Genomic DNA, 14553 nt, shown 5'->3' on the forward strand with positions numbered 1-14553 from the left:
TTTCAGGTGTCCCAGAAGGGAGAAGACACTGCACTACTCTGAGCATAGGAACTGCAAAGTGCTTAGCATCTGTTTGGGAAAATATGGTTTTAATTATACTGCCTTATGCAACCAGCAGTGTGTGAGCACAAAGAAGTGCAAGTGCACATGAACAGTGCAGGCCAATAACCCTTCAGTCTGCAAGCCACAGACATTCAGAATAAAAAATGTAGGCAAATAAAAGATGAATAAGTAAAAAATACATATAGAAACTAAAGCAATCAAAGGGCTGGCTCATCACTTCCTGAAAAGCATAGTAGTTTTTTCCTTGCATTGTCCAAACTTGGTATTTGTTATTCACAAAATGTATATAAACTGGGAAGCAATGTGGCAGACCCTTAGTGTTCTAGCAATGTGGAATGCTGATATACATGCCATTCAAGTTGTGTCCTTCATGTGTATATTGTTTTCCCTTCGTTATAATTGACCTAGTGCTCCCATGTTTGTTCAGAGATAGGGCTATATTTTTCTGCCCAGAAACCTATCTTAGCAGTGCAAAGTAACTGGAAAATGCCTTCTAAAACAATAGAAGAGTCTCTATAATAGAAGGAAATGTTGGTTTTATGTTGACCCTGCTTAGTTCTGTGCTATCTGCTCTCTTTCTCCATGCTCCTGCACAAACAATTGAGTCATGTCAAAGACAGGGAAAGCAATGCAGTAGGTGAGAGGGGCATGCAGAGTAGGAATTTACTTGCTTATGTGATACCCTAGCCTGATGTTCCTGTTCTAGGTGTTTGAAACTCTTAGTTTTCAACACTGGGTGGTTAGGTAGGGAGACTGAGCTACCTTCGCCCTCTTGCATTAGCCTATTGAGCAGTTCCTTAAGCCATAAGTAAGTAAAGAATTTTGCAGCCCCATTGCATGTTTCCTTTGCACTGATTCAAGAGGTACCTAGGAGGACCATTCAGTAACAGAGAAAAGAAATGTAGGTTGAAGGACTAATTTCTTGCTCTGGTGCTTGTGGCTTTTTCCTATCCACTCTGGGAAAATTCTTGTCCAACCTCCTCTTAAAGATTTCAAAGGATGGAGATTTCACGGCCTCTCTATATAACATGCTCCACAAAAGGAAGGACTGGGACCTTGGAACTCTGCTGAATAGGAGACAGCAGCTGTGGGTGTCCAGCAAATCCATAATCGGGCCTCAGTTCAGGAGAACCCTAAAGCACATTGAAGTCTACTACTATGGGAGAAAATAATCAACCTGTGCCTAGTTTTCAAATATATATTTAGGTTTCATGCATTTTTTTCTGATAGAACCCTCCCTCCCTCCCCCTGCCCACACACATAACAACAAGAGCAAAAAAACAAAACCAAGCCACATGGTCTACATCACAGAGGACACTAACGGCCTATGCTGCATTTCAAACCTGAAGATAAGCATGAAGCTTGAGTCTCCTGTATGCCTGCAGGCCTACCAAGAGACCCTCTTTAGATGTCAGCATCCCAATGCACCTTGTTCCTCTTGGCTTCAATGAAACCTAAGCACTGACTTAAAGTTAAGCTTCTTATCAAGTGTGTCCCTGGATAGGGATCATAATTAAGATTTAAAAGAAGAGAGTGAGGAGGTCTATAACTACTTATAATCCTTGTCATCTTTCTTTAGAGGCCTGAAATGGGAATAATGAGACTTTCCCTATGGTCTATGTAATATATTTTTTATTGCTGTTAAAGATTTTTCTATACTAAACTGAAATAAGAAGAAAAGTTTATTAAGGTTTTTGTTAAAGAAGAAGACACTGATTAAGTAGGTGACTTCTTGAAAAGCGGAACCAAGAGGTTATTATGTATTCTGATTAATTAAAGCCTGGAATGTTTAAGTGCTGATAACTGCATGTTTCTTTAAAACATTGTTCTGGGTCTTGTATATGGAAAAGAAAAGGATGAGTGGCTAATCATCTGCAGCTCAGAAGTAAAGTATTGTTGTGACTGAGATTTGCTAGTCGGGTATAAAAAGAACCAGTCCTTGAGACAATGTTATTCAGCTAACTAGTAACCAAGATGAGTGACTGATTCCTCTGTGAACTAACTGGTGCTTTAAAAAAAAATCCATTAACCCCTTACAGTACATCATGATATCATTCCCTACAGTGATTTTTATTTCATGTGATTTAGAGATTTGAGCTCTCAGCTGAGATCAGTGGAAAGATCTCCATTAACTTCAATGAAGTTGGACCTGTCCCAGAGAGCAGTGAAGCCAAATTGTTTTAGCTTTGCTCATTTTGCCAAATAAAAGGGATGACATAGCTCAGTGCCTTGGTGCAAGCGCCTTAAGTTAGTGGGGGTAGAGGGCATTTGGAATCCTACTCAGTCCAAAGCAAAGGTGAAATACCATAAATATAACTTAGAGCCATTGTTGTCCTGGTTTGCACTAGCTGTAACAATTAAACACTTAGAGTTCCATGTATAAAGCACAGGATAGTTTTATGGCACTGTATAAATCATTGTTAATAATGCTGAACTCTGTAAAGCTTTTTAGGTTACAGGCAGGAGGAAAGAATTAATATTGTACTGATAATGTTTCATTTGAAAGCAGGTTTTCATACTCCTCAGGGAGGGCCCTCAGTCTCTGCCTCACTCCTGGAACCTCATGCTTGATGGACCAAGGTTTGTGATTTATTTATCCTTAGGGAAGACTACATGTTTCCAGTGTGGTAGCTCTTCCCACCTGGCAGCCCAGTGCCCACAGAGAAAAGTGGCCAGAACATCAGCAACTTCAGTGGCACCAAAGGATGGCGTATCCACTTCTGGGACACAGGCTCTGCCCAGTGAGGCTAGGAGCTCTTCCAGACCTCCTTTCACCCCTGTTCCATCTGAGGTGGCTAGATTCTCTGGCGTGAGAGCACCATCTGGCGAAGGGGCTGGGACTACTCCCTAGCCCTCTCCCCTGCCCATTCCAGCTACAGTGCCCACCCCTTACAGTGCAGAGGCCCCACCAGATAGAGGGGCTGATGTCTCCACTTGCCCCCTGCCTGCCCTGACCACCCCAGCCAAGGCAGCTGGGGTGGTAGGTGACTGGCGCTAAGGCCCTGTCGGATGATGGGGCTCGGGCCTCCTCCTGGCCACCCTCCACCATGGCCTTGTCTGAGGTGGCTGGCCGTGGGGGTGTGGGCCCAAAACAGTCGGGCCCATCCCCTACAAAGGGTGGGCTGCCTGCCACTAGGAAGAAAAAGAAAAAAGAGAGGAAGGTGTAGGGGGCCTCTCAGGGCACCCTACCCCCACTGGGACCCTCCTCAGCCGGCTCCGGCGGGGGCACCTGCTGTGGAGCCTGACCCCACTCTGGCTGTCGTGCCAGTGATCCATTTGACTGCAGATGGGGACAGCTTGGAGGTGAGGGAGGCGAAGGCAGGGGTCACCAACCCCTCGCCTGTCTCCCAGCTTCCAGAGTCAGGTGGCATTAAAAGTTACACATAATGCCTCTCTTCTAGAGGCCTGACCCAGGGGGCAGCAGAGGAGTCTGCTAACCTCTTGGTCATGTCCCAGCCTACTGAATTGGATGAGGAAGCTAGTCAGATAGAGATCCAGCTTTCTGAGTGTTGCAAGCGACCTTGAGAGCAGGATGGCCTCTCTCCCCACAAGAAGGCGGAGATCGCTCTTCTGGAGCCAGTCCTTGACCTGGATGATGAGAGGAGGCTGATGTGTCTAGACATTAAGGATGTAGACGCTGCCTTTGTGGGTGAGCTCCCACCTGGGGTGCAGCCTCGCCATGCTTCTATCAGAAATATCCAGCCCATATTAGCAGACACCCACCCCCCCCACCGGGTCGGCCCCGACTATGGGGGTCTCCTGGCCTTTTTGAAACAGACCAAAGGACAGACGAATGTAATGGGGCACATCACCGAGTGGTCACAGATCCTAAACTCTTTTTCAGGGCTGCCAGCGCTGCAGCCAAACTTATGCAACAGGATCTAGGCACTCGGCAGATGGCTTACCATCTGGAGAAGCTTGCACAGTGAGTGAGAGATGAGTGGGGCCTGGGGGCATCCCTGGAGTAAAGTAGGGTATGATAGGCCTTCTCCAACTTGTTTCTGCTTTTTTGCTCTGCTATTGGGTGCTCGCTCTTCCACCTACACGTTACCTCGCTCTTCTTTTCACATACCCACACCTATGGCAGCTACAACCATTGGCACTTTTAACATCAACAGCTGTTGAGATTCAGTGAAAAAGGAGGCTGTCCTGGAGCTCCTGTGCCAAAAATGGCTGTCCGTTGCCTTCCTCCAGAAGATGCATTCTGACAGGCTCAACCAGGTGGCTTGGCACGCTGCCTGGTGAGGCCACTTGTTCATGAGCCATGGCACCAACCTTAGCACCGGGGTTGTGACTTCTCCTATTGTCACAACTACAGCATGATAAGGTAGTGTGGGAGATTGTCCCTGGCTGCCTGCTGACTGTCTGCATCACCCTAGCACAATACCACCTGCTACTCGTCAACGTCTACGCACCCACTGATGGTCAGGAGAGAGTCGCTTTCTTCAAGACCTTGGGTGCCCTCCTGCATGATGCTAGTGAGTATGATGACCTGCTTCTCATAGGTGGGGACTTTAATTGCACCATTGATGCCTCGCTCGACCACACGGGGCCTGTGCCTCACCTGCCCTCAGCCCACAAGCTCCAGTTTGCCCTGGAGACCACAGACCTCATTGATGTCTGGTGAGCCCTGCATCCTGATGTGCACCAGTACACCTGGGCCAGGATGAGTGTCGGCAGTTTCACCATGGCCCTTCTTGACCGCTTTTATGTCACCAAGCACCATCTGCCACTCCTGCGCAGCAGCCACATCATTTTCTCAGGCCTGTTAGATTATAGCCCCATGTGCTGTGAAGTGAGCCTGCCCGGCAGCGCCTGTGTGCAGACACCTTATTGAATACAATATTTTATTGATATAGTTACAGTTTTAAAGCAATTTGGAAGCCTACCAGTGCCTCAATCAGTATAATAAAATAAATTCCAAGTACCTATACATTTTGGCATTTGATTTTAGTTTTTTTATCATGGAAAATTAGAGCTTTTCCTACCCCCTTAGCTCACCAGGAGACAGCTCCAGGCCTCTCACTCCCAAGCCCCAACCCCCTGGCCCTGCTGGTGCCCCTCACCACCCACCCACAGCCCCCTGCCCACCCAGCCCTGTTGGAGCAGGCCCCAAGGTACCAGGGCTACAGGGCCAGGGACTCAGGTCCACAGCCCCCTGGTCCCCACAGCAGTGCCTAAGCCCTGGCAGCTGCCCATGGGAGGTGGCTGTTGCAGTGGAGCGGAGCCTGGCTCCCCTCCTCCATGGGTGGCATGGTCAGACCGGACTCCAGGGTGGGGGAGGTGCAGACTGCTTGCTGAGGGCTCGGGCTGGGTGGGCAGGGAGTGCCTTACCATGGCAGCATGGGGGTTTCAGTGGTAAAGAGTTTCTCCGCCTGGCCCCACTCTGCTCTGCTGCGCTGGATCCTGCCCATTGTGCTGCGGAGGCCGTCGGGGGAGAGCAGCAGGGCGGAAGCCTGAGCCTGCAGTGGGCAACCTGCACCCACCCTGTGCACATATCTGGGGGGCATGTGGCCCCCTGGCTTCCAGGAATACATGCAGTGGTGGGGAGCCAGCCCCCTTCCCCCTTGACAGGGCCCACAGCCCCACCCCACTCCTTGCGAGGGCCCTGTATTCATGCATTCTGGCCCCAGTCTCCAGACCCCATGCACTGCCTAGGCTGGGCAGCACCCTCAGCTGTGGCCAATTCACTCCCTCCAAACCTCCCTACGGGGCCCTCAGTTCCCCTCCCCTTGCCCCCCTGGCCTTACCTGTGGTAGCTGTTCTCCAGGCTGCCTGGTGGCAATGTGCATACATACATGTGCACATGCACATGGCACCCCCTGCCTGACCACCCTCCTCTTGCTTCCCCCAGCCCTTGCAGGCTAGAACTCTGCCAGCCTGCAGAGAGCTCTTTGCAAAAGTGAAAAATCCATGTGTTTCTCTGTTTAAATGAAAAATCTGCATTTTTCTTGGGTAAAAGGGAAAATCTACTTTTTCCCACTTTTCCATGGGAAACAGAAAACCCAGATCCCTGATAATCGCTTGTAAATTTATACTAATGCCTACTTTATGACACTGAGTCTATAACCTGATGATTTTGTTGACCTACACTGATTGGCACAAGGAAATAATACCAATTTCCATCATGGATATGCTTCAAAACATCACATTTCCGAAAAAAAAATATTTGGAGTGATGAAATGATATAATTAACATGCTATAACTAACTTTCAGCACCCATATTAAATGCATAGTTAAGAATATTTAAGAAGCTTTATTTAAAGTGCTACTGATTGATTTGCTGCAAGTTACTGTGAATAAGGCCTGTAAGGAGGAAAACAAGATTACAAGTTAAAGATTGTAATGAGAATGGGTTCCAATTGTACCATTTTCCATTCTCATTACATTAGCTGAAATAAAGGACCTCTCTCTATCACACATTTTTTAACAATTATGAGGGTAAATAAGATTTTTCTTCTTTGTAGTAGCTGTTGTTGTTAGCTATTTATTTTAATGATTGTAGAGCCTATGACTGAGAGCAGATGAAAGCATCACTTTTAAATATATGCTAATGGCATAATTCTTTGCCAGGGCATATATAGCATATATTTCTACACATTGCAACCCACTGGCTGGAATTAAAAGCCATTACTTCCTCCAAAGGAAACAATTTAGCAGGAAGGGCCTACCTACCTACTGTATTTAGGATTATTATGAGTACTTCTCTATTTTCATTGGTTACACGTGCTGCTTTGTGTAGTGCATAAATGGAAAGTCCTGTTTTATATCTGCTATCCATTCTACACTCTGTTAAAAGGTAAAAACATTATCTTTGATAATTCCCAGGAACTACAGGCCCCAATCTCTGCATGTTCGTGTCAGTCCTTCATTCTTCAAAGTTTTTTAGAGTTTGCTGGGCACGTCTACATGTGCATTAATGCACTTTTCCTAATACGTATCAAACTTAGTACCTCCAGTATGAGGCACTAAAGAAATGTGCATTAGGCTGCCCTAATGTGCAGTACCACAAGTGCATGGTTTTTAAGTGATGTTTATTATGCAGTAGCCTATTTTACTCTGCATTAGTATATTTGCACAATTTTTAATGTAACACTTTAATGCACAGTAAAATAGGCTACTGTGCATTAAAATGCATGTGTATGATCCATGATACTGTATTCTATCACAGCTGGTAAAGAATAAATTGTTGTAATATTTGTGCATAAAAGGAGGCAAAATTTGTGCATAAAAACATTTGGCTGTCTTTGCAAGTTACCATGTGCAGTGGTTCAATTTGTGCATACAATCTTCATACAAAAATATAGGCCCTCTTCTCTAGTAGCTCCCTCTAAACAAACATGCCACTTTCAAAAAAGAGTTTATTTGTTGGGATGGGAGGTGGGGGGTCTATGGTCCACATTTCTGTTTCCGTTCACCATTTAAGCTGCATATTTTCTACTGGCTATTTCTGTCTCAGCACAGCCCCACCTATGTGCATAGAAATTTAATTGCTTGAAGTGGTGCTAGCAAAAATTACAAAATAATCTTAGTTGTTATATCACTATCAAAACATATATTAAAGTGATTTGACAGATGTTATAAATCCATGAATGATAAATACTTTATCAACTCCACTTAAAATATTAAATAAATATATAAACAACACTCAAACAGAATTGTAAAAAGTACATATACAGGTACTTTCCCCATTTATAGTTTATATCTTTATTGCTACAGCTGTATCTATAGAATGAATTGACCATAGTAGCACTTCTCAGGCATTATTTCTTACAAAATAAACAGCTTGCTGTATTTATGAACATATTCATAGATACTAGGGTCAGAAGGGATCTCAACAGATCATCGAGTCTGACCCCCTGCCTAGGCAGGAAAGAGTGCTGGGGTCAGATGACCCCAGCCAGATGCCTATCCAACCTTCTGTTAAAGACCCTCATGGTAGGGGAGAGCACCACCTCCCTTGGAAGCCCATTCCAAATTTTGGCCACCCTTACCGTGAAGTAGTTTTTCCTGATATCTAGCTTAAATCTGCTCTCGGTCAGTTTGTGACCATTGTTCCTTGTTACCCCAAGAGGTGCCCTGGTGAACAGACCATCTCTGATTCCTTGCTGCGTCCCCCTAATTAATTTGTAGGCAGCCACAAGATCACCCCTCAGCCTTCTTTTGCGGAGGCTGAAGAGTTCCAGGTCTCTCAAGTCTCTCCTTATGGGGCTTGTCCTGTAAGCCCTGACCATATGAGTGGCCCTTCTCTGGCCCCTCTTGAGTCTATCAACATTCTTCTTGAAGTACAGCACCCAAAACTGGACACAGTACTCCAACTGTGGTCTGACCAATGCCACATAGAGGGGAAGTATCACCTCCTTGGATCTATTTGTCATGCATCTGCTGATGCGTGATAAAGTGTGGTTAGCTTTGCTGATGATTTCGTCACACCAACGACTCATGTTCATCTTGGAGTCTACTATGACTCTGAGATCCCTTTCTGCTTCTGTGCTGCTTAGGGGGTCACTTCCCAGCCAGTAGGTGTGCTGGATATTTTTGCGCCCTAAGTGCAGCACTCTGCACTTGTCCTTGTTGTACTGCATCCTATTGTGTACTATCCACTTTTCTAACCTGTCCGGGTCTGCCTGCAATTGTTTCCTACCCTGCAGAGTGTGCGCTTTACCCCACATTTTAGTATCGTCTGCAAACTTGGACAGAGTACACTTCATACCCACATCCAAGTCACTGATGAAGATATTGAAGAGTACAGATCCAAGGACCGAACCCTGTGGGACCCCACTACTCACATCCTTCCAGGTCGATACTGACCTATCTACTACCACTCTCTGGGTGCGACCGCTGAGCCAATTTGCCGCCCAACAGACCATGTAAACATCTATGTCACAGCCTTTTAGTTTATTTATGAGAATGGGATGAGATACCGTATTGAAGGCCTTGCTAAAATCCAAGAAAATGACATCCACCTCTACTCCTGCGTCTAAGCATTTTGTGACCCTGTCATAAAATGAAACCAGATCAGTCAGGATGTAACTATTGTAACTATTTATAAGTGATTGTATAGATTGCTTGTAACAAATTTATTCAGCTCGCAAAACTGGTTGTTTGAGGGGCAAAATATGTATGTTTGCTGAGAAGAGGTCACATATTCACTGTTTCAATACATATATAAGGGAATCTCTGTTGAAATATACAAAACAACTGTGTTCACTCCCCCTCCTTTTCCATTCAGATTGAGAATATGGCTATTTAATGATTAAATATGGAGACAAGCTTAATTTTTCCAAACAATAAATTCCAACATATTCAACAGTGTCACGTGCCTTTCTGGCATTTCAACATAAGCCTGCAGCAGAGGGTCTATTGAATTTGGTCTGTGACTAAGTTTTAACAAAGAACACTGTCTGCTGAACTCTAGTCTTTCAGATCTGCTTGGTTAAATCATTTAATGTGCTGTGCAAGTTGTTCAGCTGAAATTGGAAATTAGTGGAGGTCTTATAAAATACAGCTTGTCTGTGATTAATCTGAAGAAGGATCTCTGTTAAAATTCTCAGAACATGTCCAAAAACTAGTGTCCAAAAGCTGGAATTGTTGTGTGGTCTCATTACAGAGTCCTATGAAGTTCATGTGTTTACCAGAAGCCCCTATCCTAAATTTTGAAATGAGAGATGTGTACGGATGAATCTCTGGCCATCAGAACAGTTCTTAAGTTGGGAAAAATCCATATTTATTCCAAAAGAATTTTGTCTGAGTTCTGAATTGGGACTTCAGGAGTCATCCCAGTTGTGGTTCCCTGCTAGGAAGAAAAGAAATTATTTCTCACTGGCTATAACCATCTCATTTCTGTCAAAAACAAAGCAACCTTCCCCCTCCTACTTTATTCATTTCCTAGTCTTCCCAGCAGTCCTTCATCCAATCATCCTACAAGCTCTACAAAGAGAGACTTCTGTGTCTTGGCACTTAATAAACAATAAACAAAACAATAATAGTCACAAAGCAATTAAACAAATGTTATTAATAATATTTTATTATTAATTAAAATAATAGCATGGAACTGTCTACTGAGTTTGGAGTGATCTACAAAGAATGTATTTTATGTGAGAAATGTTATTTAAATGTATTTTATGTGCAATATTAACTTAATACACACAGAAAAAAAGAGAATAACCTTTGAAATCTGATGAAGTGCCAATTATTATAAAGCATGGTCCAAGTGTATGCCTGGCCTAAATTTATTGAAATCATCAATGGCTGAAAATAGAAAAAGTTAGTGTGAGGACATTTATGATCCATTTAATATAATAATCTGAAAGCACATTAGACCTGAATGACCTGTTTTGCACAGAGATTGCACCCTGAATTATATCATTCCAATTATACTGAAAATAGCCAGTGTCCTATCGCTTTTTGGTCAATTACCCTAGTTAATGAATGAAGCATTTTTTTATTGTAATTTAATTACCTAAGATTGTTCAGCTCACATACAGCATCTGGTTTTCAGTGAGGACCTGCTTCTGAACTCGTATTTACAACTGGGCCATGTTAAACACAAGGGCCTTGATCTAAGAAAGATATAAAAATGTGTATAACTAATTATGTGAAATCACAGCCCAAGACTGCAACTGGCTTGGCTGGTGTCACAATGCAAACTGAGCTGTTCAATAATCCAGATCTTTCTGCTAGAACCAGCTGAACAAAGTGCTTCATGTTTCTTTCTGTCAAAGAATGTGATTGTCATCAAACAGATTTATATAATCATGTTCTCTGATTTCAACCTCCACCACACTATAGTATGTAAAGTCAATTGCCAGACACAGTGTAGAAGGAATTCTTAACAGCTCATTTTCTTTAACAATTTTACTGACTACCATTTTTGTGGCTACAGTAGGTAGCTGTCTACAGTCAGAATTTTAAACCATTGCTGTTACCTTATAATTTTGCTTTTAAAATCTGTTCAAAATGCTGGGGACTCCATTTTTACAAATCTGGGCACCACAGTAGTACTTCAGAATAGAAAACAACTTTGTTCTGTTCATTACTGATGACTCTTATAGTTCAATATAATGTGCATACTCAAGGAATCAAAGCTATCTCTCATCCAGAAGTTATGGACTTGATGCATAAGTTACTGACTGAAATGCTATGGTCAGATTAAATAACTAACCACAGTAATCCTTTCAGGTCTTAACATCTATGGACACTTACTTTAGCCCTGTTACTGGAGACAAAACAGGAAAGCAGGTCTGGAGCCATCAAGGCCATGGCAGCTTGTAGAAAACCCAGCTGCAAAGAGCCAGAGGTGTGAGTAGCTTGGTTAAATTGAGCTGCAGGACCCAGGCTGCAGATTGCAGGCAGTAGAATGTAGGGATGCTGATTAGGAAGCCAACAGCATCTGGGCCCTGTTGGCAGAGGTTGCAGTCAGGTTGCCAGAAGGCAGTAAGGCTTGGATGCATGTAAGCCAAGCCCTTACACTAGGGCTGGTAGTCTATGCCTGTAGACTGTGGAGAGAGGAGCTGTAGAAAGAGCTGGTTGTCAGAGAATAAGAAGGTACTTTGGAGACTGCAGAATAGCCCAGCTCATTAAAGTGGTTAGAGACCCAAGGAGGGGTTTGTGTTTGAGTTTGGAACCATTTGGCTAATATTTTGTGCTCAAGAGTGACCAGAGAACCAGGCTGTGGTGATAGGGGAAGTTTGGAGGCCATATGGTAGGGTGCCATGGGGCTGCTCTACATGTTAAGACTTTTTCTAGGCAGGAGGGTGAGGAGCTGAGGCATAGGAGCCATGATCTGAGGCAGGGGACCTGGGCACAGCCAGAGAAAAACAGATGAAGCTGGAAGGCTGAAACCAATATAGAGATTTTGTTTTGAGATTTGAGTGACCAACTGTTGATCTAGAGCTAGGGTTGTCATTTTTTCTCATCTTTCCCCCTTGATTTGCAACTGAATAATACCTGCGAGACATGGATGTGGCCACAGTGATGGCTGGAGGCCATGATTATAGCACCTAAGGCACTGTGAGGGCCAGTGGGGCATGTTTAAATCCTGCGAGATTATTATTAAGGCAGAGTTCCCTGGCAGAGTTATCTTAAGGGGGAAGCACCCCTAGAGAAACATAAAGACCCAGGACTGAGTTTGTGGGGTGTAGAAACCCTGGAGACTGAGTTTAGGTGAAGAAGCTCCATGGATGGAGCCAAGAGGGGCAGGACTAAAGAAACTACTCCCAGCCTCTAAAGGCAGACTCCCTAGGGTATCATTGGTAACATCAAAGGTATGACAGAGGAGGGGAGAGAGTCTGGAGAGTTTCCTCATTGGATGTGGATGGATGCCTGGACATAGTACACTGGCATATAAAGGAGATCAGAGTAGGAGTATATTATACTTTAGTTGCACTTCCTTTGAGGCCTCTCTACACTCAGATTAATGCAGAAAAGTATAAATGAGAACTAGGTACTCTGTATCTATGAATTAGCACAATAAGGCTCAGGGTTTTTTTAAATGTATTTGCCAACTATGATTTTCCTTCAGTGTAACCTGTTTGCGAGTCCCTGTTTTAGTATCTCCAAAGGGCCATACGTTGGGCACTTCTGGTGAAGACCTTTTTCATGGTTTGCTGAAAACCATGTTCAGTCAAACATGGGCTAGTGTGAGTAGTAAGAATGGTGTTAGCCTCAATGTTGCCAAACTTGCAAGATCTTATTGTGCGTGCAGTCATAGAGCCACAGATGATAGACTAGGGGTCAGCAATGTTTTAGCCACAGATGGGACCAGGGCTCAGCAATGCCAAAAATGCCCACAACCTCCACTAGTAAGATGTTGATGTGCCAAGAGCAGACAGTGAGGGAGCCACAAAGGCCCCATCCTTGTTATGGCAGCACAGCCCCAGCCCTTTCCTTGCCATGCCTGAGGCACACATACCAAGCAAGATGCCTTTGCATGCTGTGCTCTGGGGGTTGCCTATTTCTGGGATAGACAGATGGGCCAAATTCTCAGGACATATAAATTCAGTGAGGTCAGTAGTGCCAAACCCATTTATCACAGAATTTGTCATCACTTGGTATCTAACAGTGCTGCGGTTGCAGCCTCATTGGGTGAGGTACTATTCATATTGGAAGGAGGCCAGGTACCCAAGAGTAATACACACACCATTAGTAGTCTTATTCTTCCTGTGCCCTAAAATAGATCTGATACTAAACAAATAGTGGAAGAGGATATTTGGATTAGGTGAACAGCTGTTTTCCTAATTTGTTACAATGGTTTTTTTCTGTTCACTCTTTGCTGGAGTAGAGACTGAAATGAGACGATGTCAGAGGCTACAGATTACTACTGATAATCCTGTCTTTCATTCATTCAATATTGTCTATAACATTGTGCATAGCTTCTTGCACAGACTCCTTCAACCAGTTACATTCTGCGCAAATACTACCTTGGGGTCTCTGTCTGCTTCACTGCTGTTTTATTCAGCATTGTTGTAAGCCTTTACAAATGGCATGAGAGAAATGAGGTGGTTAGCCATGTTAGTCTGAAGTCAGTCAGAAAGCAGGGTAGATAGTTAGTCTATGAAGTTTCCTAACTTAAAATGCATAGATTGATGTTGCTGGGGACAGAGAAGGGCATGTCTTGATGAGCACAAGCTGTAAGTCATGGACTGGGCTCAATGTATCCAAAATTCCATAGCTGCACAAATTGTCTGATAATCCATTTCCCTAGACCCCCCCAGTGGAAACTTTTCTTGTTGTAATCAGGATTGTAATGAGCATCTTGACCTGAAATCATTAGGATTGGGACAATCCATACACCTCAAAATTACTGTTATAGGCTATGTACAAATAAAGGGAAACATGGAAGATGCAATCCGTATTCCATAATGTTTCCCTTTATTTGTACATAGCCTGTAACAGTAATTTTGAGGTGTATGAATTGTCCCAATCCTTTCCATGAGGAAAATCTGAAGTCTACAAAATAATTTGTTAGGTCTAATGCTCATGTTTCCTTGGATCTAAAATAATTCCCATTCCTGTCCAATTGGGGAAAGCTTCAAGTGCTCATATTTGGCAACCAAAATCTCAAGCCTTCCTCTAGCAACTTGTACAATACAGGTCTTACAAATATATGTCTGGAAAAGAAAGGAACTGCAAGAACAGCAAAACATAAAAATATTTGAAGAGCAAAGGGCAACTCGGCTTAAATAAGAGCAGAAGAAATTGTCCTGGAATAAACATTATGGGAAAACTGTGTTGACTCTACTTTTATTTAATTTACTGGTTTGTTTTCCTGTTTAACTGAATGTACTGCAGAAAGTCCAGTTTGCCACATTAAAACACAACAAAATCCGGGGACCTGCTATAGAATTTAGATTCAGCTTTCAGCAGAGGACATAGTGTTGGTCATACTAAACCCCAACCCTGGTAGCACAAGCACGTTAAAGAGAAAACAGGGCCCTTATATTTCATTGCTTTGGATTACAATATGTCGCTTTGTGTTACACAGCATGA

This window comes from Alligator mississippiensis, chromosome 10 (genome assembly GCF_030867095.1).
Source record: "Alligator mississippiensis isolate rAllMis1 chromosome 10, rAllMis1, whole genome shotgun sequence".
NCBI lineage: Eukaryota > Metazoa > Chordata > Crocodylia > Alligatoridae > Alligator > Alligator mississippiensis.